Source organism: Cynocephalus volans, chromosome 18 (genome assembly GCF_027409185.1).
Source record: "Cynocephalus volans isolate mCynVol1 chromosome 18, mCynVol1.pri, whole genome shotgun sequence".
Classification (NCBI taxonomy): Eukaryota; Metazoa; Chordata; class Mammalia; order Dermoptera; family Cynocephalidae; genus Cynocephalus; species Cynocephalus volans.
This window is the reverse complement of record NC_084477.1, coordinates 11,469,612-11,493,948: the sequence shown is the minus strand read 5'-3', so window position 1 is coordinate 11,493,948 and position 24,337 is coordinate 11,469,612. Positions and strand designations below refer to the sequence as shown.

The 24,337-nt window shown below is 36.8% G+C and overlaps 1 pseudogene; it reads right to left on the bottom strand.

Moving 5' to 3' along the window:
• Window positions 1-530: 530 nt before the first annotated feature.
• On the bottom strand, window positions 531-23,108 carry LOC134366512 (mitochondrial intermediate peptidase-like; annotated as a pseudogene).
• Between the last annotated feature and the right edge of the window lie 1,229 nt (window positions 23,109-24,337).

The following is a 24,337-nucleotide window of genomic DNA, read 5'->3' as shown; positions in this document are numbered from 1 at the left end:
GAGCTTCCAGATAGCCAAACACATGGAGGTGCTTTGGGGACCATGGAACTCAGAGCCCCCTCCCACATACTGTGTCCTATGCATTTCTTCCATATTTCTGTTCATCTGTTAATATCCTTATAATAAGCCAGTAAACATAAGTGTTTCCCTGAGTTCTGTGAGCAATCCTAGTGAATTAATCAAACCCAAGGACAGGATCATGGGAACCCCAATTTATAGCCAGTTGGCCAGAAGCACGGGTCACAACCTAGTATTTGCAGCTGGTGTCTGAAGACTGAGTTCTCGACCTATGGGATCTGACACTATCTACCTGGAGATAGCGTCAGGATTGAACCAAGTGATGGGACACCCAGCTGGAGAGTTGCTTGGTGTGGGAAACAACCCCCATACATCTGGTGCCAGAAGCAATGAGCAGAGAGGTATGAAACTACAGCAAAAACATTTTTATTTTTCCTATATCTTGAATAATATAGAATGCTAAATATGTCTAGTGATTTTAGGATTTCTTACATGCACAAGTAAGAGCAATATCAGCCCACTGAGTGGCTGAATCACAGCTGCCAGGCTGTATCTGGAACGTATGGTCAGCCATAAAATTTCTCCTGTGTTGCCTTGAAAATGTCTGCAGTTGACCTCCCCAGGGGATACTTTCCATGGTAGATTTGATCCAGAGTGGCATAAAAGACTTGAAGGTGCACATCTGTCACAGCACAAATTTTTCAGATTCACAGTGAAGAGACACCAATTAGCAGTAGCTGCCCAGTGTGACAATGGCTGCTGAATGAGTCAACTGCTCAACAGTCATTTGTAAAATACTCCTTCAGAGCAGAAGGACCTCACGAAAATCAGCGGGCCACCTTGTCCCAGAGATGTGTCGGTAATAAGTATGTCCCAGCACAGAATGCATGGCATGTCCCATGTCATGGAAGAGATTTTCCATTATTCCAGGAGTTAATAAAGTTGGTGAATCCCTTGAGGAATGAAGGAGATTCAGCATAAGAGCTAAGACTGGAAGTCGCTAGTCTCCTTTTTCCTTTAACGTGCTTCCACTGATCGTAAAATGATAATCTTGCTGTGGTTTGTCTGGCCACTTAAAAGAAACATGAAAGAAAGTTTCACTGGTCATCCCAGTTGTTTACAGTCCGGTGTTATAACACCAGCGTCAAGGGTTTGATCCCTTTACCAGCCAGCTGCCAAAAAAGGAAAAGAAAATGTATCCCAACAACCCCTGGATTTATGCAAAAACCACAGCCAGCTTTCAAACATCTTCACACCACGCCTCTCCTTTTTCAGGCTGCTCTGCAGACAACAAAATCCCTAACAGTTTGTTAAGCAAAATATTTAGACCTCTACATATGTTCCAAGAGAGAAAAATGGGTGATATGAACTGGGCACAATATTATACCTCTCTGCGTGAATCACACCACTGTAGTAGGAGGGTCCCAAGGCATTAATTCAGAAGTTGGATGATTTGGTTTTGTTTTTAATCCCTCGTATCATCTCAAAATATTTCATAGTCCGTTCAGAAAGTTTGTCTGATTGTTTCTCATGGAAATGCATGACAGTTTCTAGGTTTTTAGCTAGTGTTCCTTGGAGAGACCTGTGCAAAAAATGTAAAATACATACACTAACTTTGCCAGAAGATCTCTTTTGTTGAGAAATTCTTCTAAAAATTTCAATTGGCCAACACTGGGATAAAGAAACATTTCATAAGCGGCTTCTGACACCAAGACATCTAGTGCTTCTGTATGTAGACCATCATTTTTGAGATGATATCCATCCAGTATAACTTTATGGTGAATGTGTTCTGATAAGAGATGCTTATCATTTACACATTTTTATTAATTTTTTTCTATTTTTATTTTTTTCAGCTGGCTGGTGCAGGGAACTGAACCCTTGACCTTTGTGTTATCAGCACTTTACTCCAAGTGAGCTTGACAGGCCAGCCTTTATTTATTTATTTATTTATATTTATTTTTGGTGGCTGGACAGAGTACAGGATGAACCCTAGATCTTGGTGTCATCAGCACCACACTCTAACCAACTGAGCTAACTGGCCAGCCCAAAGAGATGCTTATAAATCTTAGAAGTATTGACTTTACATTAAGGTTCACTGTTCTTTCATGCTTTCCTTTGGATGCATGGGTTGCACTGATTTCAAAATCAATCATAAGCAGTTAAGCCACTTGTTGGGTTTCCAGATCCAGGGAATCCACAAGATTTTCTTATCAGCTAGTCATTTTCTCACACTTTGGTATATAATTCCACATCTGTGTTCAACTTTTCTACCATGGTGCCAACACTTCTGCAAGGTTCTTCTGCAACCTTTCTGAATGTGGGCTCAGGGTAAGCAATTTTCACAAAATCAGTCAAGATGACCAGTCTGCACAAGGACTCAGAGAGCTCATCAAAGGTGAGCATGGCGTGGCATCCCTGCAGCACATAATACTCATGCTCCACAAGCAATTCTGTCTTTTGTGAGGCTTTTTCTGGTGCAATATGAGATCCTTCTGGGGTACCAAGCTCAGAAACGGCAAAAGGCCCCAGGCTGGCTGAACATGTCCAGGCAGCATCTCTGGGGCTTGACATTGAAGGCAGTGCCCACCTAGGACCAGCTGGTGCTGACTCCTCTGCCTGGATCCCAGCTCCAGCCATGCCCTCTGGTCTTTAGGACACAGCATCGGGTCCCTAGAGCAGCCTCTTACCCTATCCTAGGTCCCCTGTCCTGAGACCAATACTACTCCAGCTTTGTTCCTTGACTTTGATCTTTATTTTCTCCTTTATCCTGCTAACTTTGGGTTTAATTTGTTCTTTTTTCCCCCTAATTAAAGTAAAAATTAAGATCATTCCGTTGAGACTTTTTCGCTTCTACTATCTTCTAATAAAACCACCACTCTTTAAAATTTACATCTAAGCACTTCCGTGGCTACACTCCCCAAAGTTTTACATGCGGAGTTTCATTCACTTCGAAATAGATCCTATTTGCACCATTTGGGTTCTCTTCTTTGGCCGATTGATATTTTCACATTTCTATCATTGATTCTGTTGTGGTCAGAGAACACACTTGATTTTAAACATGTTAAAGTTGTTGCTCCTGTTCAGATCCAGAATATGATCTACAAGGGAACTTCAAAAAGTTCCTTAAAAAAAAAAAGGATTAAAGTATGAAAATGAAAAATATAAACTTTGTTTCTCAACATAAAGTCCATCAAGTTCAAGCCACTTTTGTAAACAATGATAACAGTCATTCAGTCCACCCCTAAAGAACTGAGCATCCTGGGAATTTAACCATGTCAATGCAGTCTGCTTTACATTATTAGCTGAAGAAAAATGGGTGCTCTTTAAAGATTAAGAAACAAAAAGAAGTCAGAAGGAGCCAAGTCAGGACTTTAAGGTGGATGCCTAATAATTTCTCATCAAATCTCTGGCATAATTGCTCTTGTTTGATGAGAGGAAAGAGCAGGAGCATTGTGCTGGTGGAGAAGGACTCTCTGGTGAAGCTTTCCCAGGTATTTTTCTGCTAAATCTTTGTCTAACTTTTTCAAATCACTCTCATAATAAGCAGATGTTATCATTCTTTGGCCCTCCAGATTCAACAAGCAAAATGGCTTTAGTATCCCAAAAATATGTTTCCATGACCTTTGCTCTTGACTGGTCTGCTTTTGCCTTGACTGGACCACTTCCACCTCTTGGTAGCCATGGCTTTGATTGTGATTTGTCTTCAGGACTGTACCAGTAAAGCCATGTTTCAACTCCTGTTATAATATTCAAAGAAATACTTCAAGATGTCAATCCCACTTGTTTAAATTTCTATGGAAAATTCTGCTTTTATTGGTAGCTGATCTGGGCACAACAGTTTTAGCACCCATTGAACAGAAAGTCTGCTCAATAGTAACTTTTCAGTCAGAATTGTGTACGCTGAATGAGTTGATATGTCTGTGGTATTGGCTATTGTTTCTGTGTTAATCATTTGTACTCTTCAATTAGTTCATGAATGAGTTTAATTTTTTCTTCACAAATTGATATGCACGGTCTGCTGCTGTGGACCTCATCTTCCACGTCATCTCATCCCTTCTTTAAATGAGTTATCCATTTGTAAACTGCTGATTTCTGTAGGGAATTATCCTCATAAACTTTTCATGGAGCATGAGTGATTTTACCATTCTTCCACCCAAGCTTCATCATAAATTTAATATTTGTTCTTGCTTCAATTTTAGCAGAATTTATGCTTCTCTGATAGGGGCTCTTTTCAAACTTGTGTCTTATCCTTCTCAGTGCCTCATACTGGATCCTGTTCTGACACATTGTAGCAACTTAGTATGAACTGATCTTAGTGCAAAAATTTTTGACATACATGCATAGTTTTTTCATAATACACATTTTCCATAAGTTTTTTTTAAACCCCTCATATTTTGGTGTATTTTCTATGTGCAGTTTAAGAGAATATGTATCCTGGTTCCTTGAAAATACCAATAAGTTTGACAAACTTTTAGAAATAAAGACAAAGAAATAAAGAAAGAAGACGGAAACAGGAGGCAATATCACAATTGAAGCGGGATTCATGTTAGAGCCTATAAATACCCAAAAGAAGTAAGGCAATGCTACGAACAGAACAGCTCTACACACACTAATTTGATGACTTAGATAAAATAGATCAATTCCTTAAAAAAATCACAAACTACCACAAATCACCCAATATGAAAGAGATAATTTGAGTAGTTTAACTTGAATAGTATAATTTGAATAGTAGAACTATACAGAAAAGTTCATTCATAACTTAAAATCTCCCTATGGCTTACACAGTTTCTGAGGCTGGGAAGTCCATAGTGCAGGGAACACATCAATGAAGGCCTTTGTAGTGGTGACAGAGACCCAAGGGTCTCACATTGCAGAAAATGGCAGAGCAGAGAGAGAGAGAGTTCCTCATGCACTCTCCTTTTAAAGCCCCAACAACCACACCCCTGAACACCATTATTAGTCCATTCACTATGGCATAGTCCTACAGTCCAATCACCTCTTCAAGGCCCCACCTTTCAATTACTGTAATAGGATTTCCCATCCTCTTAACACTGTCACAGTAGGTATCAAATTTGGGGGATACACTCAATCCAAGGCAGGGATCATGTTAACAATGAGGTAGGCTTGGGTTGAAGGAAACATTCTGTATCTTGACTATAGGAATACAATAGGCTCATAGTGATATTGTAATCTAAAAATGTCACGACATTGAAAAAAAATTTTCTGAAGAAGAATTTGACATAAATAGCAAGAATTTTTTAACTGTCATCCAAACTGTTACTCAAATATCTGTTTCTAGGAATTTGACACAAGATGTAATACATTATCATATATTTAAAGTTTTCATTAATTAAAAACTGAGCTAATGATATTTATGTTCGTAAATTCATCAATCATTTATAACAAGAAAAGGAAAATACCTAAGTGCCCAAATATAGAAAGCTAGCAAGATAAATTTTGTTGCTTATCTATGCATCCATATATTTACACAATATAAAAAAAACTTTAAGTGGGTAAAGCAAATTATGAGACAGTATGTGTTAAACAATTTAAATTTTATGTTAACAATTGATAAGTGTGGATTTACTTCTTGTCTAAAAGTATTTATACCAGAAAAAAAAAGTAGTGGTTATTTTAAGAAATAAATTAATGGGTTTAAATTTTTTTCTTTATATATTTTCATATTTTCCTAATTAAAAAAAATGAACATATAGTAATTTCCTTAATCAGTAAAAAGGTCTTCTAAATAAAAATAAAGAATGTCGTAAGATTAAAAAAAAAAAGACTGAGTCTGTCCTTATTGAATAAATTACTCTGTATTTCATGTAAGTCAAATTGACAGTGTTGATTGTGTTTGTTGCTGTAACTTTCCTAATTTTTTCTCTACTTTTTCCATCAGTTACTGAGAGAAGAGTGTTGAAGTCTCCAGCTATAGTTCTGGATTTTTTAAAAATGTCTCGTGTTAGTTTAATCACAGTTGCTTCATGAATCTTGAAGTTTTATTGACAGATGTTTACTCACAGGATTGTCACATCTTCCTGCTGCATTGACTACTAGTTCCAAAGTCTCCTTTATCTGAAATTAATACAGCCATGCCAGCTTTCTTTTATGTAGTATCTGAGAGTTATATCTGTCTCTATCCCATTACCTTTAACTTCTCTGTGTCTTTACATTTACTGTGTTTCTTGTAGACAGTAAGTAATTTGGTCTTATTTTAATTCGATCTAACAATTTCTACTTTTTAATTGGCATGTTTAGACCACTTACATTTAGTGCGATGATTGATATGGTTGTGTATAAACCATCCTGCAATTTTCAATTTCTCTCACAGACCTTTTGTTTGATTTTCCCTTTTTTACTTCCCTTCCTTTGAATTATTTTAAATATTTATTTTCTTTCTTTTTATCTCCACTACTTCCTTTTGCATTAATTCTACTTATTTTACTTTTGCACTTTGCCAACCTATTCCTCCAGACCCTTTAACATATTACTCATAGTTATTTCACAGTGCTTTGTACACAGTTCTGATCTATCTGGGTCATATCTGGGTTTGCTTCAGGTGACACTATTTCTTCTCTTATCACTCAGTCGTTTTTTACTTTTCCTCATGTTTCCTGTGGATTGATTGAATTGTGTCCCCCAAAGTTCATATATTAGAAGCTTAATTCCCACCATAACTGTTGAGGGTAGGAAATCCTGTTATGGCACTTGAAAGGTGGAGCTTTGATGAGGTGATTAGATTCTGAGGACTGTGTCATAATGAATGGATTAATAATGGTGATTATGGGCATGTTTCTGAGGGCTTTAAAAGTAGAGCAGTGTGATTCATTTTCTCTCTGCTCCATCATTTTGTTCCATATGAGACCCCTGCACTACTGGAAAGCCACCGCCAAAGAAGACCTTCACCAGATGTCATCCCTGGACTTTGGACTTCCCAACCTTTGAAATTGTAAGCTATAAATTTTGTTTTCTTATAAATTACTCAGTTCCAAATATTTCATTGCATGCAACAGAAATGGACTAATACAGTATGTCTCATAATTTTTGAATGATTGCTGGACATACTGTGAAGAACATTAGAGATTGAGATGGGTCATTTTCCTGATCTGAAATGAACATCCCTCTTCCTCTCTCAGCACAACAGTGCTGTGGTTTTCATCAGTCTCACCTGTACTTCAGCTGGGTTTGATTTTAGTTGTTGCTGTCATCACCTTCAGTGACTTCAGACTTCACCAAGGAGGTAGTGCTGCAACCTTCTAACTCTTCAGTGACTTCCACTCACTCAGCATAAAACTGAAAAACCTGTCATGGGCTGTACACCCAAGATCTCTGTCTTCTATAATCCTCAACTTTTAACCAGTCCCCCTTCAATTTAGTGACTAGGATAAGCTCACCCATGTTTTGTCTGTTGGCTCTACTTTTCTCTTGTAGCCCTGTTCACAATGGACAATTATGGATTCCTCTCTTGCTTATGTTAATATTTTTTATCCCCTTACTGAATTATAATTTCCATGAGTTCTCAGTATGATCTGAAAAATTTGGGGTTCCCAGCAAATAATTTTTTTTTTAAATAACAAATGAATTGTAACAAGAGGAAAAGATACCAATTCAATTAAGACTAGATGTTAATAAGAGGATGATAGAATTACCTACAGCATGCATGCACTACTGAATAATTTCAAACTTAGGAAGTTATTTTGCACTGTGATTCTCTATTTTAAGACATTATTATATTTGATGCAATGCATTTCCTTAAAATATGCTATCACCATAATAATTAAAGAGTTTTTGACATAAAAATGGCCTGTTCCATTCAGTGAAGTACAATCACTTTGATTAAAAATAGTGGCTGATGGCTGCTGGTTCTGTGTACAAATTCAATGTTTAATCTCAATGTTTCAATACACCTACAAGCACTGCATGAACTGATCTACATGAGGTATATATAAATCACTTTGAAGTTTGCCCCACATACCTAATCTTTTTTTTTTTGACTTTTTGTGAAAATAAAAACCAAAAAAATTGAAAAGGTAAGAGTTTCAACCACTATGATCATCTTCAAAAAACTCAAATATTTTTTCTATCATCCTCTAACATTTAGCTTCATAGCACAAGCCTTTTTGCCTTAGAAACAAACTGAGAAAATTATCATCTAAATGTATGGTGCCAGAAAATGCCATTTAGGGCAGCAGACTAGAATGATTTTTAAATGCCTTTCTAAAACCATCAGCTCCCAGTGTATTTACCAAACAAGCGTGCACTTATTCAGCCACTTCAATATGTATGAATACATATGGTTCATTTGTAGATTCATATTATAATTGGTACATGTATACAATTGATTAACGTATGTGTTTAACTAAGCTTTCATGCTCCCAATTTTATTTTTAAAACTTCAGCTAAGAACCGACTAGAAAATCATACAGTGATTTTGCTTAATGCAAAATAACTTTATAAACACGGAGATAAACAGGAACTACAAAATTTTCAAGTACATCTCTCTGGCTTTTTTGAATTTCTGACTTAAAGTGATCATTTCTGAAGGGGAAGGAGATAGAAGAATTTGGAAGGTCTTAATGTGTTTGGAACTGACAAAAACTGTTTCTAAATTTTGTATTTTTGAAAAAGATCCATTATGATGGGGAAAAGGGAAGCCAGAAATGCAGGAAATAGATTTTCTGTGTTGTGGCTGTATGATTTCTTAAATTAAATTTGATGTGCTATGGCTCCATGTATCAGTAAAATTCACAAAAACAGATTTGCAAAATTACTACGAAAGAGCATCCTGGTGTTGTGCTTAATGGTACTAGGTAGGAGGTTATCAGCATCCTTGTTTTAGTCAATGGAGAACACAACTCCCTCACTGCCCACCAGGTGACTTCATCACATAAAGGGGCAGGAAAAAGGCAAAGAAATCCAGCAGACCAACAGCACACCAACTGACCATGTATTACTATCATTGCATTATTATCATTGTCACCATCATCATCATTAACATCAATGTTCTATAATAGATTATCACTATGGAGCATTGGATAATGTATCATTTACCATTAAATTGTATACCACTATTATACATCATATACATCATGCATTTTATATAATGCTTTAATTATATATTATTGTGACAGTTATATGCCCACCTAATAACTATCATTATAACATTGTATTTGCATCATAATCACTCCTGATGCTCATTTTCACTTATTTGCACCCTTAGCAAAATCATAACCCAGATGCAATGTGAATTTTCACCTGTGTCATGCATGCACAATGCAGATAAACATGACAATAGAAAAAATAAATAAATACACTGGCTGAGCTCATTTTTAAATTTAAAATTGTCAGTGCTAGTTGAGTATTTAATCCTGTTTCATTCATCCATTCACTCTTGAGGACCTGAAATGTCTATTCTACAGTCTTTTTTCTATTTTCCTTTTTCCATCACATCTCTCCCGTCTTCAGTCTTGAGGATGTTGCTTCCTTTTTAACTGAGAAAATTGAAATAATAGCATGAAGACTCCCTGAGTCACCCATTGGTAGCCTCATACCCTATTCACTCCCCTCACCTCTTATTATAGATGAACTAGGAATCCACACTATATTCCACAGTAATTTAAACCTGGCACCGTGGTATCTGTGGGTAGGAATCACACAGTCAGTGAACTTGGATAGGAGAAAAAAAAAAAACAACTAGTATCTTTATTTTTACTAAACATAACACTAACAACAAAAATCCTTTAATTCTGAAAGTAGGTAACAAACCATAGTTGTATTCGCAGATACTAAGGCTTTATTGCCAATATTTTCATATCATATTACAAATGGTGCAGGTATCTTGAAATGTCTTTTACTCTTATCACTACTAAGCAAGGTTATTTCGCCCACCATTTTTCCTAAGTAACAGTAACATTTATATTTATGTCTTTAAAATAATAAAGTTAAGTTGAATTTGTTTATATTATATTGTTAATTTTTAACTAATTAATAATGAAGATATATGAATATCTTACAAAATTTTAAAATATTTTGATGACTATATTTCCACCAATTGCAATTGGTGCAAGGGAAATTGCAAGAGAGAGACTAGCCCTAGTGAATATAGGAAGCTTGTATATTTATATTTCCATGTAATCCTATGGAATTTATTTTACGCATTTAGAATTATTCATAATAAAGGGCTTGTAGCACCCATAGAGCTTCAGTGGGGTCCACGCAATGCATGCACAGACGTGTGCACACTCACACAGACACAAACACACTCACCAGAGATTAAGAAACTTTAAGAAGACTTGATCTAAAGCCATATGCCAGTACTTCCAGTTGTGCACGTTATTTCATGCCCTCTCACCTATTCAAAGACATCCTTTGGCAAATATCCTTTCTCTCTTTTATATTAACATTTATTATCTTTCTACTGAGTCACTCATCAGCTGGCCATTATTTCTATTTTTAAAAATAAGGAAAAAGAAAACTTCCTTTGGTCCCACTTTCCCAGCAGCTATCATCTAATTTCTTTGCTCCATTTGGTGCTAAAATCAAAAGAGCTTCCTATGTTCACTAGGGCTAGTTTCTCTCTTGCAATTTCCCTTGCACCTATTGCAATCAGTCTTTCTCCCATCACTAGCTAAGACCACTAGTTAATCAACGTTTCAAACTGCAGTCATCTGTACTTGATCTTCCTTTGACAGATTTTCAGATACTTTCTTGATGTAACCCTTGTTTGTTTTCCTCCTGTTTTATTTGTTGTTTCTGATCTGTCTTTTTTCCCCAAGCCATTTATAAGTGCCCCAAGAGACAGTCATTGTTTATAATGTCTTCTTTATCTTACTCACTCCCTTATGCATTTCATTTGACCTTATGGCTTTGAATATCATTTATAGTTGAGACCCCCCAATTTCATATCTTTAGGTAAACCTCTTGCCTAAATACTAGACCCATAATCTCTGGACTTGATATCTCCCACTGTAGTAGTGGAGGCTGAAATATTTTCTAGACATAAGATCTAACCACAGAGAAGTACAGAGAAGAAATATTTGACAATATGTAAATAGAGCTCATGCATATTATTCCAACACCGTGCTCTGTATTGCTCAGATTTTCAAAGGAGAATAATTTTACCTCTTATAAATCTTGAAATACAAAAAACCAACAGCAACAAAATTAAATACTTAGAGTTATCATAATACTAAATCAAGTAATGGGTGTTTTAGAAAACATCATGAGAATTTGTCAGATGACACAGCACCTGACACTTAATATCCAGTCATCAAAAACGTGTTGACAAAGAAACCAGTGATCACCATCATTTTTCTGCTATTTTCTTCATGCCTGTCTCTTTATATACCTTATGTTCCTTCTTTATGCACTTGACTTTTTTAATAGTAGAATATCTTCTTAAAGAAAGAATAATAGATCTTGAGGGCTCTCTGGAGAGTAGCTATAAAGTCCAGCCCTGCCATGACTGGGCTTCAGGGCAGGTGGTTGTGGATATTTACAGTGCACCTTTCATGGGATACATCTTTATTCCAGTGCTTAAGTGTCTGACCCATGACCAGGTGTCCCTCTCACCGGTACTTGTTTATCCTGGCAGACACCTTTGTGGCTCTTGTCCTAGCCACTCTCTAGCGACTCCTGCCTCACTGGGAGGAAAATTATTTGTTCACTCACACACAACGAAATTGAACATAAAAAAAAAAATGACCCTCTGAGACTCCACGTGTGTGTACATTATAAATAGCATATATTCACAATTAGCAATATATATTTGCATGTATGTATATATTTATATCATTATATCTAAATATATATATGCATGTCTATACACCATAACCTTTTAAATTATATGCATGCATGACATCACAAAATTAGATAGACTGTTAATTTTGAGTAAACACCCAAACTCTAATCAAGGTAAAATTTAAGTAAAATCTGATAGAAGATTGAAATGTGACTATGGTAAGACACCTTGAACCTAATCAACTATATTGTGCTGTGCAGTTAGTTTGAGCTTCTTGAAATGGAAAATTGGAAAATCAATACTTACTTATTCATTCCTTTTTAGGAAAATAGGCACAGAAACCTATTTCCTTGCAGGATTTCACTGCATGGAAATGGAACAGACAGTTACATTTAACCACAATCTCACTGTAACCAGCAATTATAATAGTAAGTGTTCCATAGTAATAACTTAGCACATATTTGGTGCATAAATTATCTAGATAAAATATCTGCTAAAAGTATTGTACTCTGTACTCCTTTACTCAAATTTAATCTTTATTATTATTTATTACACTCCCAAATACTTTAAAATGGAGAAGTCATCCCTAGATTGTGGTTATGAATATTTTGGTCACAATAAAAATTGGGCTCCCTTGAAAATTTTCATATTTTCCCTCTGTCTTAAACAACAGCCCCTTGCATTTTTTGGTTATGTCAAGTTGTTCAGCAAATGCCATGCTGTTGAGGTACTATGACAAAAATAGAGTTTCTAGAACTATAAAGTCCAGCATCAGACTTTAGTCCCCGATTATCTTACTAAGACAATGTCATCCAACAAAAGCCCACTTAGGGCAACCTGCTGATCAAGGAAAACATTTATTTTTTAACTCTGTTGTATTTTCTTCTAATTTGATCTTGAGGTGTCTCTGAAGAGCAGCTATAAAGTCCAGCCCTGCCATGACTGGGCTTCAGGGCAGGTGGTTGTGGATATTTACAGTGTTCCTTTCATGGGATACATCTTCATTCCAGTGCTTAAGTGTCTGACCCATGACTGGGTGTCCCTTTCACAGGAACCTTGTTTATCCTGGCAGACACCTTTGTGGCTCTTGTCCTAGCCACTCTAGTGACTGCTCTCTGACTGGGAGGAAAGTTATGTTCTGATGTGTTGGTCAGGTGAGAGACAGAGGAGGCAATTCAACAAAACACATATCACAGAAGCAGTGAATTACTCACAGATCCCAGAGATCAGAGGGCAGTATACCTCACAGGGCCACCAGGAAGAGAGGAACCATCCAGCAGCAAGAGAGAGTGTGTGGGACCTTGAGGGCTGAAGCCTTTATTGGGGCCCAGGGCATTACCCAAGCAGGCTTCCCATGGGGAGTTCTAACTGGTGGGTTTACAGCAGGCAGGCAGGAGCTCCATGGGGTTACACTGTGACTGAGAGGTTGTCACTGCATATCTTTGCAGTCTTTGTGGAGTGTGGGGGTCAGCAGGGTGAGTCAACCAGGTTAAATCTAGCTGCCCTATAGAAAGGTGGTCTCCAGGAGGCAGTTGTATAAGACAGATACCTGGATCGACCACCTTGAGGAACTGGGAGAAGGTTGAGAGGTAGACACTGTGCCAAGAGTGACTGAGCCTTGCTTCTGGTGTGAGAAAGTTAAACCTGTATTGAGAATGGGTGCTGATACAGCATGTAATCATAAGAATTTATCGATTGTAACAAAATGTGTGGGCCTAGACCCATAAGGCTGTCCCACGAAAACACACTGTCTTGTTGTTTTTACATGATATATATATATATATATATATATATATATATATATATATATATATATTTCATTAGTTAATTTCTTCAGTAAACATTAATTGTTTTCCCTAGTCAAGCTCCATTCTAGGCACTGAGGATATGAAAGAGTATGCACATTCCAAAGCCTGAAATTTTAAAATCATCAGGAATGAACAAGCACATTTTTTTTCCAGGATTAGAATATGCATGATGGGGTCTTCATGGGATCCCGAGAGCAGGATGTGTGCTGTGTGAGATCCACATTTAAATGTTTTCTCCTGTGGAAGCACCCCATCGTCTGCATGGCACACCAGAAATGGCAAAAACATCAGTCTTCATGGGATGCAGAGTTATGGCCTCAATTTATGAATGCCAGAGGGAAGAAATTACGGGAAGTCCAAAGCCACAAAAGAGAAAGGCTCAATTCTGTATCCATACCCAGACTGCCCCTGGCTGATTTTCAACTCTGTGTGCATGAGATTGGACTAAAGCAAGCCCAACAGAAAGCACATTTGGAAGGCTGGAAGGTTTTAACAAATTCCTAGCACTGGGGAGAAAAATCTTTAAAATTTATATTATATTAATTTAGAGGAGATTTGCAGTAGGACTTTACAGTAAGACTCCAGAATGACCATGCTTTAGGAGTGAGGCCTAAATTCAGGTCTAAGGGTTATGCCCTAAATTAAAGGAAAAATACAATTTAATGTGCCCTAACAAAGCCTAAAACAAGCCTACTCAAGATCAAGGTGACTTTGCCTGCTAGAAGAAAACTTAACATTTAGAATTAAAAGACAAAGTCTTCAAAAGTTATTAAATTTTTCTAGTATACAAATGAAAATATAGGTGTAATATGTGAGCTGATGGAGAATATCAGGTGAAAATTGGAAACTAGTAAAAAAAGGAACTTACTCTTTCACTGAACATCTAACACTCCTAGGGAGACTATGTCATAAGCTAGAAATACAAAGTGTACGAAATAAATGTAGCTTACACTGTAATTAATACATATTCTTATAAATGAACCTACCCTCCCCCCCCCATAACACAAAACAAATGCAAAATCAGAGAAGACAGAACTCTACCAGTCAAATCAAGATGTGTGTTCATTCTGGATATTTAGCTCTAAAGATGAGTTTAAAGATTGGACTGGATGAATAAATTTAAGAATCCACTGGAGGGACAAAATAGTTATAAATAAATCAATAAAAAGAGGACAAACTTTAACCAAGCTTAGAATAACCCTGATATTTAAAATATGGAAAATACAACAATTAAGTTGCTAATAGAGGTAGAGGGTAGTTTGTTTTCTATAAACTAAGAAAAAGATTTTTTTTTTCTCCCTGTCTAGGTTAGTGTAAAGTTTTCTTTTTCTCTGTCCTTACAAAGTCTGCCATTTACTTGTGTAATAGACAAAGGACCAGGAAGAGAGGTTATACATGGATATAATGTTATAGCCAGATCCAGCTGGGTTACCATGTCAACCAAATGTTCCATTTAGCAATAAATACGACGGACACCCATGATATTCTTCCATATTTCTTTCAGGCCAGCTCGTGATGGTAATCGAGACAGGGAGTTATTCTCCGCAGCCTGGGGATCAATTTGAATAAATGTCTATTCTTCTTATGACCAGTAAAGAGCATTAAGCTTCTTTTGTCCTGGTTAATGCTACATCAGAGTACTTCTCACATCCTTGCTCCTAATGCAGGAACACACATTAGATTTTAAAGAAAAGAGAAGAAAAAGAAAAGGGGGAATCATAGGACTCAAGCTTATTATCTCCCACTCTATCAGCTGGAAGCAGAGACCTTACAATAGCAACGAAATTAAACGTGCTGGCAGATACCAAATTATGAAGCTTGGAGTTGGCCTAAAAGGTACAACATGGTTCATGGTGGATCAGACTTCCCTCCTCTCGCCAGCACATTCAAATGAGCCAACAAATCAAGAGGCGAAGATAGAGCTTGTGTCTCCTACAGCAAAGTCCCACTTTTAAAATATTTATTTCTGATCCATGTGATTCAGAACTATGGCAGTATAGTATGATTTCCCAGGGACAGGCAATTTAAATCAGGGAACATAATGATGTTTTAAAATATTAAAATCTGATATTGCCACCTGGTTCTGGAAAAGGGATCACAGGGTCTATTGGAACAGTTGATCGTAACTATCAAGAGGAAACTACTAAAACTGTAGCTGCAATGATACCAAATATCGTACACATTTGGGATGCCTGCAGAGCTTTTAGTGATTCATTCCTTTCTGATAATTATCATTACCGGCACCCTTCAATTTTCAAGCATACAGTGGGAGTACTGTATTTTTTCAAAATAACCACCCCCATGACCACAGGAAGATGACCACATATAGGGCCAAGAACAAACACTGAGGCAAGCCAGCCCTTCACAAGGTCAAGACTGCCCAGTACATTCAGGATCAGATGCACACTCTCTGCCATAAAGACAGATTGAATGTTGAAAGTAATAACAAATAAAGGAGATTTTTGAGCTCAGAAATAAGCTCACCAGCTTCATGGGCAAGCAATAAAATAAAAATTTTGAAAAAGGAACAGGAGGATTTTGCTCATCAAATATCAAGATTTATTATCAATAGTGCTTAAGATGATGTGGTATTGGGACAGGGACAAAGAGGCCACTGAAACAGTGCAAGAAGGCTCAGAAACAGAATCACCACTTATGATATAGGAAGAAAGTGACTCCGCAAATAGATGCTGAAATGAGAAAGTCTCCAATAATTGGATACAAGCAATTGGTTCTTCAGATTATATAAAAAGCATTACCTTCTATATAAACAAATGCAAACCCTGTTGAAAATAAAGATATAAAATAAAGCAATTTTTTACATCTTTTAGGAGACAATGTCGGAGAATTCATCATTGGCCTTGGGAAGGGAAAGATTTATAAAAGTATAAAACTTATATACCATAAAAATAAAGCTTAATAAATTTGAGCATATTAATACGTAAATCTTATTTTCATAAAAAGATATCATACGGACAGTTAAAAGACAAGTCATAGACAAAGAAATGATTTTTAAAACATGAATAGTCAAAGGATTAAAGAATTTAAATGTCTAAATAAAAGTAAATAAAATAAGTAGTGACTATAAAGAAAAATATCTCACTAGAAAAATGGGCCAATTAACAGAAAAAGAAACTTAATGACAAATATTATGTGAAAAGATGATCAAATTTTCTAATATTCAGGGAAATGCATATTAAAATAAGACCCTATTTCACAATAGTAAGAAATATAGAAATTTAAAAGTCTGACAATATCAAAAAATATTATGTATACTGACAAATTCTGCTGTGGCATTCTCAAGCAATGCTGAAGATGTGACCGTCCTGCAACCCGGGGGACAGGAGGGCACGCATATATATCTTCAGACAAATGGCAGAAGAGAATGATCCACTGATAGACACTAATTCAATGTATAGGGCCTTTGGAACAGCATGTGTTACTATGTATTAGATCTTATTTTAAAATACTGATCTGTATGTTTAATTAAAACTCTCTGTCAGAAACAGTGAAGTTCCTTAAAACTTCCCCAAAGAACGATATGCCACAAGTCTTTGAAGTTCCTTAAAACTTCCCCAAAGAACGATATGCCACAAGTCTTTCATTTACATAGAAAGAAAGAGACTCTGATGTGCTTGGAACCCAGCTTGCTGTAGATCATAATCTCAAAATATACCAGCAAATTTTTCCAAACTGCAGTTTGTGATAGTCTCCGAGAAAGAGAGATTTTTAAGACCTGGCTGCTTTGGGAAATGTCTCTGCTCGACTGTGTGAAATTGCATGATACATCACACCATTTTTGGAAATGCATTGCCTGGACGTCTTCGATATGATGCAGAAAGTATGATTCCATCACCGAAGACCTTGACCACATTGGTAAGGTTTTAATCTTCATCTGTAATTAAATGTTCTCTGGTTTTTTTGTCCATTCTTCCTGCACCTGCCCTTAGTGGGAGACGTTGTGCAAGGGTTGGACCGTGGCTTTCTGAGCAATTCTATCTATTCCATGGCTTCAACTCTCACTTTCCTGTGGGTGACCACAAAACCAATAATATTATAAATAATCCCACTCTTCACCCCCAAACCCACGTGTAGGTCTGCCTCAGGACTGTCCCACAGAACCTCTGTGAGGACGGCAATATTTTCTGGGTTACCAGTAACACAGCCATTGTCCACACATGACTGCGGAACCCTTAAAATATGGCTAGTGTATCTGCGGGACCTAATTCATTTTATTTCAATTTAATTAACTTGCATTAAAGATTTTTTAAAAATTTTTCTTGAATCATCATTGATTATACATCTTTTGGAGGCTCAATGGTGACATATGTTGATCAAATCAATATTATTAGCATATATATTATTACAAGTCATACTTATTCTTTATGCCCCTTGTCCATTCTCTCTCCATCCCCCTCTCCCTCTCCCTTCCCACCTCTGATAACCCTAGAGAGAGAAGCAATGGTTACTCTATTGATTTGTTACCTGATCTGTCCAGTGCTGAGAGGTGTGATCAGGTCCCTCAATATTATTGTAGAGCAGATGCTTCTTCTGTCACTCTGGAATGGGCTTTGTGGAGAGAAACATCCTCTTCTTTTCTTGGTCTCTGCTGGTGACTCTCTTTGTGTCAATGCACTCCAGTGGCTGGTGGACCATCTGCATGGTGGTTGTGGCATCTAGCTGCTTTCCCAGCAGCCATGGTTACTGTGGTGTCTGTGGTGGGTCACCCACATGGAGGTGAGGTTTTGGGCATGCACCTTACCTACTTGCTGGTGACTCCTGGCTCCATACCTCAGGATCCCAGGAGGGCCCTGTGGTGTTGTCAGTGTCTCTCGTTTTGGGAGGGGGTCTGGTCCCCGGCTCCATCCTCAGGACCCCAGGTGAGCCCCGTGGCACTGGAGGTGTGCCTGGTTGTGGGTGGAGGGTCCAGTACCCAGCTCTATGCCTCAGGTGAGTCCCAATGGGTACTCTGTTTTTTCTTTCAGTTCTGTATTGGATTATTTGCTGTTCTCACCACTTAAACTCTGCACCAGAAATAATTTGTTGTCCTTTGCTTACTTCTAAAGTGAGGGAACTTCCTGTGGGGACCAGTACTTGAGCTCTGTGATTGAGCTCAATTGCTGCTTTGCTGCTGATTCCCTGGGGAAGGCTTTTTGTGCAGCTCAGTTTTTAATGGTTGACTTTATAGGACTTCCAGGTTTAGTGAAACCTGCTGCACCTGGGTTGTGTAGAAACTCTGGTCTGGGCCTGAGTCTTTTCATCAGACTATACCCCATGCAGTTCTATATTCTTGACCAGTCTCCTCTGAGTGGTCCTATGCTGATTGGAGGGCAGATCAGCTGTCCTTGCTGTGCCCCAGTGTTCTCCCGGTGGACCTGTCTCCCCCACAACCCACAGTGCAAGCACTTCCCATGGGATATGCCATGCTCCAATCCCTTGTGATGACTCACCAGCCTCTGAGTGGCTCCTTTTGTTCATTTGTTGTGGCTCCTCAGTCCTATGTGGGTCCACGGGAACCCTATTGGTGCTATTGCTGGCCTGGAGGCCACCAAGACCCTGTTCTCCCTGCCGCCTCCAAGCAACTTCATCATTAGGGTACAGCTACGGCTTTTGCCGGCTCCTGCTCTGTGCACTTAGCAGCTCCAGCCTGGATGCAGCCAGGATTTGAAATGGTCAGAGTGTTGTTTTCTTTCTCTCATCGTGTCTTCTCCCACCTCCATGTACTCCATAGGTCTTTCCTCCTCTTCCTCTGATCTCTAGTGGCCACAGCTTGGCTGTTGTTGCTTTCAAATAGTTGTAAATTAGTTGATTTGTGGGAGAGGGTGATACTGGGGACTGTCTATTCATCCATCTTGACTGGAAGGCTAATTTCCATTAAAGTTTAAGTAGCCATATGTGTCAGGTTGCTACCATATCAGACAGCACAGGTATACCTGAAAGCACAAAGGATTTTTTTAAACCTCTTTTCCTGTAACTACCCTATACTGTTTCAATTACTGAAAACCAAGTCATTGGAACCTCTTCCCTGTTCAGCCCCAACATTACCTTTTTGTAGCTTGGTCATTATCCTAGGGAAATGCTCACTTGAATATTTAATCTTTGAATGCTGTAAAACGATGAATTGTCAGAAAAGCTCTATGAAAATCAACACTTAATATTTTGTCTTTTAACAAATCAAAGTATATGTTTTAACATTTTAGTATTTACTGTGTCCAAATATAAGTTGTTTTACTTCAAGATATGAGATTATGCTACATTAATCCATCTCTCCTTTACCAGCAGTGTAGCTTAAATGCCCACTTAGAGTCTAACTCTCAAACCAAAATTCTAATCAACATTTCCAAAGGCAAATGAAGTCTAAACTACACCAAAAGTGAGCATATAATTTCTTGATGTGTGCTCGATTTTCTCTGCAGGTAAATGATAGAGTAGAAAATTACAGAAATCAATTAGCTATTGTTTGCGAATGGATAATTATAGATTGTTTGCTTCAAAGTGGTTCATGCTAGAGAAAATTAAAAGGAAAAAATGTTGTATGGATGTTCATGCTAAAGAAAATTAATAGAAAAAAAATGTTTAAAACAAAATTTCAGAATGAAAAGCTGACTGGAAGGAAATTGGACCACAACTGAGCAGTTACTATTCATGAATACACAGTATATGAAGGACTATTGTAACTTTTAATTTGCAAAATGAATAAATCATCTTCAGCCTTTTTTAGATAGAAATTTCTTACAATTTAACAACATTCAGAATATTAACAACATTAATATTCTTTACCAATACTGCCACAAATAATGTTAACATTCTCACTTTATATCAAGAATTTATAAATGATGTTCCCACAATCACCACTGTATTATCAGTTGAACCAAAGTCAGAAATAAGAATTTTGCCACATTAATGTAATTAGATATTCACACACACACACACACACACACACACACACACACACACACACACAAACTTTAACATCAGTTCTTTATAGCCCACTTGGTATATATTCATTTCTCTGACTTTTCCTCAGATTTCTTCTGATAATGGTCTGGTGTGAATCACTGAATCCCCTTCTACCCTGCCCCCAAATTAATATACACAAAAAATATATTCCAGTAGCAATGCACAATTTTAATAGGCTCTAATCTAGATCAAACTCCAGCATCCCAAACACCCTTACCCAACCCCCCTCCAATTAACTTGCAAATAAAAAGGCTAAGTGCTCAATATACGTGTTCTCTTTCTTTTCTTATTTTTATAGCTACTTCAAAATAAAATGGGTCACGCTCCAGAGTAAAAGAGGAAGCATCTGATTTACAATAATAGGGGAGGACTTGCTCACACCTGTCTCAGCACTGGACAGATCATCTAGGCCACAAACCAGCAGAGGAACAGTTAATCTATCAGATGGAGAGAACAAATCTATGGTCATTAGAGGGGGAGGGGAGGAGGCGGGGGAGGGGAGAGATTGGATAAGGGGCATAAAGATTTGTAGCAATGCATCTGCTAATAAAAAACAAATTATAAATAAATAAATAAATAAGAATGGGTCCTCTGAAAAGTTAGTCAGGTCTTCTCAATAGAGAATTTGAAGTTGAATCTGGGCTGCTACATCGTCAGATATTGAAATGGGAACCAAGCACGTGTCCGAGAAATAAATTATTACTTCCTACCTTTTTTACAATCTCAATGTTATGTGAGTTTTCCCTAATTCAGTCTCATGAGGGCTTGTAAATGATTAATAGGAGCACAAAGGCATAGCTTTATCTCTCACCAAAATTCTCACCAAGCTAAGATATATAAAAATAAGAAATAACAATCATGAATGCTGAACAACTAAAGCACGACGCAGTCGCAATGTAATAACATTCAAGGAGTTCTATCAAGGGTACAGTGCAGATGAGAGCAAATTCAGAAATTCACTCCCTAAAAGATGTTCAAGGCCTTAGAGAAAAACACTTTGTTCTCTGTAAATGAGTTCTTTGTGTGTTCTATTATTAGAGCTGCGCTATTTTCTTCAAATAAACTAATAAACTTATTAATCTAATGCAATAATTAAAATTACTGCATACATTTTTATTTTGCCTGAAAAATTGTATGATGTTTACATTGCACATTATTTAGTGTTACTTAGAATGATTTTCTAAAATTATCTTTACCCAGCACTTTTTTTGCTGGAATTCATAATAGCCATTTGACCTGTATTTATTAGACAACCCAGATACCAGAATTTTAATTGAATTCTTCTTAGTAAATTGTTCTTGTCTGGAAAAAAAAATCATTGTTTCATCAGGATTAAAAAAGTGGTTTCCCACAGAAATGTCACAGAGCAGATGACATCCTCTTATGATCCTTAATTATGTGTGTATGGTCATGCAAATGCGTTTCTCCATTTTTAATATATCTTGACAGAGATATGATCTTTCCATGAATGACATAGTTTTGATTCTACATTTTCATTTGTTTTCTAATTATTTAATAATTAGACTTCTCTGGAATATATTTGTGGTTGCATTTAGATTCATCTGGCACAAAACCTCAAAATGCTGGGTGACTGTTGTGTACTTCCATACATGCAGTTACCCTTAGGGTTGTCAATCAGTATGTTTGCATTTTCTTTCTTCCAGCTTTTTTGCTATATTTGGCATTCATATTACTCCTACATATATTATGAATCCCACATCTCACTGAAATTTTATTATTTGAGATTATTTTACTTGCAAATATTATAAACCAATTCAAACTCAGTTGAGCAAAAAGTAAAACAGAAGAGAGATATATAAACTTCCATACCAAAATAATAGAGTATCCAAGGTGGATGAGCTGGATTCAGAAACTCAAATGCTATCAGAACACGTTTTCTCCAACTCTTATTGCTGTTCTCTAAATCTTTCCATTTGGCTGGACTTAGAACAAAAGGATATGTAGGTTTATATCCTTAAACAGCCTCCAGAACAGAAAGAAAGCTTTTCCTGCTCTGTTTCTGATAGTAAAATCTTACAGCATAATATGGAGTGGCTAAGTTAAAGGTACACATACATTCTTGTACAAATAATTTCAGCCAGATACTACCCACAATAGTCACAGATCTGTAGAGATTAAAAAGGAAAAATTAAAACTGTCTCTTTTCACAGATGATATGACCCTACCTGTAAAAGAATCCTAAAGAATCTACAAGAAAGCTACTGAAACTAACACGTAAGTTTGCAGAATGCAAGCTCAATATTGTGATGGTTAGTTTTATGGGTCACTTTACTGAGCTAAAGGATGTCAATATAGCTGGCAAAACATTATGCCTGGGTATGCCTGCAAGGGTGTTTCTGGAAGAGATTAGCATCTGAATCAGTAGACTGACAAAAGACGATCTTCCTTCACCAGTGTGGGTGGGCACCATTCAATACCTTAAGAACCTGAATGGAGAAGAAAGCCAGAGGAAAGGCACTTCTCTCTGTTACCTGGAGCCACAACATCCATGTCCTCTTGCCCTTGCACATCAGAGCTCCTGGATCTTTAGATTCTGGAATGTACACTTGTGGCTCCTCCATTCTCGGGCCCTGAATTGCCCCGCTGGCTTTCCTAGTTCTCCAGCTTGCAGATAGCAGATGCATCATTAGCACCCATAATCAAGTTAGCCAATTCCCATAATAAATCTCCTCAAAATATATATCCTATTGGTTCTGTTTCTCAGAACCCTGAGCAGTACAGCATATAAAAGTCAACTGAATTTCTATACCCTAGAGAAGAAAACATGATATTCAAATTTAACTTCAAAAGGTAGCATCAAAAAGTATAACATAATTGCAGATATGTTCACCAAAAGACCCACAAGATCTTTTCACTGAAAACTACAAACACTGTAGAGAGAGATCAAAGAAGAATTAAGTAAGTGAAGAGGTACACCCAATTCACGGATTCAGAAACTCAATATTGCTAAAACATCAATTCCTGCCCAGATGGAACTATAAATTCAATGCAATAAAAGTAAAAATCCCAGATTGCTTTTGGTAGCAATAAGTAGGCTCATTTTAAAATTAGTACAGAAATGCAAAAGATCTAAAATAGCCAAAAACAAATTTGAAAAAGAAAAAAAAAATGAAGAAGACCTTTACTACTTGACTTCAAGAGTTATTTTAAAGTTACCATCATCAAGCAAGTGTGCTATTTGCATAGAGTGCATACGTAGATCAATGGTACAGAATAGAGAGCACAGAAATAGAGCTATTCAAATATTCTAATATTTGACAGATGTCCAAGGAAATTAAATGGAGAAGTAGTAATATTTCCAATAAATCGTGCTGCAAGTATTGGATATGCATATACCACAAATGTAGTAATAATCCTTGGGTCTGACCTCTAACCATATACAAAAATTATCACAAATAAACCTAAATGTAGTCAATAAAAGAAAAAAAACTTCGAGAAGAAAATATAGGAGAAAGTCTTAGTGACTTTGAAATTTGTCCAAAACATATTAAACAGCATGAAAAAAAAAATCATACAGTATAAAAGAAAAACAATCAATAAAATGTACTTCCTTGAAATTAAAAAAAAAAAAAGGTTTTCTTTAGAAGACAGTAACAAACAAGAAAAGTCAGTTCCCCAAATGGGAAAAAATACATAAAAAATACAAATCTGATACAGGACTTTAATCTAGAATATATATTTTTAAAAACTCTCCTATGTAACTAAAGAATAAAAAGACTAACCAACTTTTGAAACTGATAAAAGATTTGAAAGACACTTTGAAAAATAATATATACAGCAGCAAATAAGT